This window comes from Octopus bimaculoides, chromosome 9 (genome assembly GCF_001194135.2).
Source record: "Octopus bimaculoides isolate UCB-OBI-ISO-001 chromosome 9, ASM119413v2, whole genome shotgun sequence".
NCBI classification, from domain to species: Eukaryota; Metazoa; Mollusca; class Cephalopoda; order Octopoda; family Octopodidae; genus Octopus; species Octopus bimaculoides.
In genome coordinates, this window is record NC_068989.1 from 1,170,563 (window position 1) to 1,174,329 (window position 3,767).

Genomic DNA, 3,767 nt, shown 5'->3' on the forward strand with positions numbered 1-3,767 from the left:
TAGCTCACTTCTGCTATTTACAGCAGTGCCTGGAAGGAATGTGTGTAGCGTGTGATCAATGCATTGACCATGACAGAGAAAGTTGTCATGGTGATACCTGCTCAGAAGCCTATGCAAAGTTGCACTTTTTGAAAACTTTGTGTAGACCTTTGAGCAGGTATTGCCAAGCTTTTGGCAAAATTTGATGCAGATTCTCTGCTGAACTTTCTCTCTCATAGTCAATGCAATGATCACACACTACACACCTTCCTTCCAAACACCTCACAAATACCAGATATTACTGATGTTTGTCTTGGATTCGTGCGATTCACTCCATCTTGGCTCTGGACGTTATATGGTATAACAATCAAAGCATGCTGTGTCGTCCTCTCATCTATTCTACTCTTTAATAATTGAACTCTCTGGTAGTAGCTACAATGATGGAATTTCTATATAATTACTTGATTGATAAGATGTAGTGGCCAATGTCAGAGTTTCTGTTGCCATTGTGATGTTAAGAGAAGTTTTAAGTAATTCTTCAAGTTATATTCCATGCAGCTTTAACAATGGAATCACAAGAGGAAAGCTTGATCAGTAAACTAACAAAGGAATTACTAAGTAGCCGTTTCATTGATTTGGCGGCAATCAAAGTAATTCCAAATAGCTCCTTATTGTCCCTTAAAAGAGATTCTTAAGATCTATTAGTCTCAGTTATTATAACACCAACTGAATAATAAACTTTCTCCAAACTGTTGATGTTGCTGTCTAAACTGAACTGTAAATTGGTTTCAATGTTCAAAGTTACGAAACAGTGGCCTCTGGTAAGACCAACTAATACAGAAGTAGGTAAGAATCTAATACATTAACTCCATATTAACAGATTATCATGCCCCATGGCCAGGTTTTGTTTCCTTTGAAAGTTTGTAAATTCTTGACGCACATTTTCTCTTAATAAGCCTAACCTTTCCATATATCTCTTGTTTGTTCTGTCACGATTCTGTCATATATATATATATAAAGGGTATATATTTAAAAGGTATATTTTATATATAATCTAGGGATTAATAATGTCTGCCTGACAATGGCCTTCATTTCTGTCACATATGGTGAAATAATTTCCACTCCTTAGCTCTCCCCTGCTCTATCTAATAAAGCAATCATCATTACAGATTATTATATTTATGGCCTAGTTTTCTTTCTTTTAGACTGAATAGACAACAATTCTATGCTGTACAATGACAGTGTGCGCACGCATGCACACACACACACACACATATGTATGTGTACACGCACATATTCTGTATTCAGTTGAAATACTGTGAATAGGAGAATAGAAAAAAATTGGAGAAATAAGATTGCATAATTATGATAATATCCTTTTACCCTACAATCAGATCCTTTTTTTTGTTTTGTTTGGTCATCCTCATTGGCCTTGTTTCATTGTGTAAGCCTCCTGTTCAGACTTGCTGTCTACAAGTTAAGAATCACTCTACAGCTAGGCTTTCCTGGGATAAACACAGATTGGTGCCTTGTTAATCGTGTAAGTTTGGATTATAATACACTTGTTTTCTAACATTTTTGAGTTATAAAAAGAATTACTAAGCAACTGCAATCTGAAACAAGTAAAAAATATAAGAATGGTGGATCCAAGGCTGTGGATCAGAATGAATGACGATCCATCAGAGTGACTTCGTTTTGATATGAAGTCCAGAATGTCTTGTTGCAGAGTCACAGAGGTTGCTGCAAGAATTATGTTGAATTCTTTGGATCTGAAGCAAATTATGTCTCCACCAGGGATTCATACCAACTGTGTCTATCTCAGCCCCTTCCACCAACCTACCCATTATCTCCAAACTATTAACATGTTTGGAAAGCAATTTTGTTCAGTCACACAATTTTACAAAAAGATAATTACTAAATGATTTCTCGTTTTTCTGCTTCTTTTACTGACTGGACACAGGTTTTCTTTTCTTTCTTTCTTTATTTTTTGGCAGTTATATGTGACCTTTCATAGAAATGGTGCTGGTGCTTAGTCGAAAGAAATCCAACTTGTACAAGAGGCAGCAGCTATTAATCATTTGAAACATATGTCAATCATTGTCATGTATACAGACCTGTGCATGTCACGTCTTCTTTTTCTAGGGTGGTAGTCATGGCTGAAGGGGTTGAGGTCTCAGTTTAACCCTTTACCATTCAGATTTAATACTTATGAATTCACTTTGTTTTAAATTAATCCTGCTTTACCTCATAGCTTTGAGATTTCAACAATGTGATTGTATATTTTTAGAATGACATTCTAGTGGTCAGATCTTGACATTTTGAACATAAAACAGGTAGAATGACCAGCTGTGGCCAGTTTAAAAGTGAAACGATCAATACTTTACCTGATTCAGTTTCATACCAGTTTCATGAAGCTAGATCTAACATGTATAAAACGAAAAGTAAATACAAACCTGACCCTGGGGCCCCTACAACATACTGACCAGCAACACTGAACCAGGGAAGACATGGAAAGAAGTGATTCATTCTTTTTCCATAAAGTTTTTTAGTATTTTGTTAGGCCAATCAAACAATATTGTCCATGATAAGTATGTGGTCAAGTGGGGTTGATTCCTGATGTCCCTGAATTCCAAAAGGCTCTTCTCTCAGTATTATACACCATTTAGTGAGTGCAGAAGGGGTCAGTCAGATTGGTGGGGCAAGGCAGAAAGCCCAGTTGCTACACGTGTGTTAGTAAAGGCTACTTATGGGCATTCTGTGCAGAAGAAGATTAGAAAGAGGGGAGATGATATTGATGCAGCTGACAGCAACCCAAGGTTCCTGGCAGGGTTGTGCGAGGAGGGTAGCATGGGTTAGGGGCCGATGTGGTTAGGACACCAAAGAGCTGGGTGTTCAAATTCTGAGTTCAAATTCTGCTGAGGTCGACATTGCCTATCATCCTTTCAGGGCCAATAAATTAAGTACCAGTTGAGAACTGGGGTCGATGTAATTGATTTACCCCGTTCCCCGAAATTGCTGGCCTTGTACCAAAATTTGAAACCAATATTATTACTGTTAATAATGTTCTTTTATTTTTTGTTTTTGCAGTGGTTTTACTGTGTGCTTTCACTGCATAATTGAGCCCAGCTCTGTGCACCTTGGGTAAGTACAGTGTATTCATTTGTCTTTCTAGTTACTCTGTAGAATGTGTTGTGGTTCCTCTCTGTTTTATGAATGTACAACATCTGGAATCTTGGTTACATGTCTGTGTCTTTCTTCGTTAACTTTTCTATGCTTTCATTACAGTTGCTATTTACTTTCTGGATATTTCCACATCTTTAATATTTATCGTATTTCACCGCTTCCTCTTGGAGATATCGTCTCATCTGTTGAGATTAATACTCTTTTATCAAGAAACTTTTTTGTTTCTCATGGGTCCTTAAGAATCCACCTTGGCTTTGTGAATGAAGGTACATAAAAGGAACCTAAGAATAAGGTCTTTCGTTTCTCAGTCCTTGAAAACTGGATCATCTCAAAGCATCACCACGTTTGGCGAAGCTCTCATCAATTTCTTCAAATATCATTTGAAGAGGAAGTCGATGGTGGAGAGGGAGGTGCTGCCCTCTAGTGTGTTTTATCAAAAAGTGGATGAGAGTGGCAAGACTGGAGAGGCTAAATAGAACTACTCAAACTAGATCTATTTCCTAAGTAGGAGGAAAGAAACTGGAAGATGGCACTTCCTGTTTTTTGTTGGGATTTACCCTGAATTACTCAAAGTGAACTGCCCTGTTTATTAGAGTGGGGGGGGG

The 3,767-nt window shown here is 37.5% G+C and overlaps 1 protein-coding gene across 3 annotated transcripts in view; it reads left to right on the forward strand.

Annotated features, from left to right (window-relative positions):
• Nucleotides 1–3,767, forward strand: part of LOC106871308 (zinc finger MYND domain-containing protein 11) — a 112,554-nt gene that overhangs the window by 24,379 nt on the left and 84,408 nt on the right. For all 3 annotated transcript variants that reach the window (XR_008264836.1, XR_008264837.1, XM_014917711.2), the window contains exon 2: nucleotides 3,067–3,120. The gene's annotated coding sequence lies outside the window, so the exon portion shown is untranslated. The remainder of the gene's footprint in view (nucleotides 1–3,066; nucleotides 3,121–3,767) is intronic.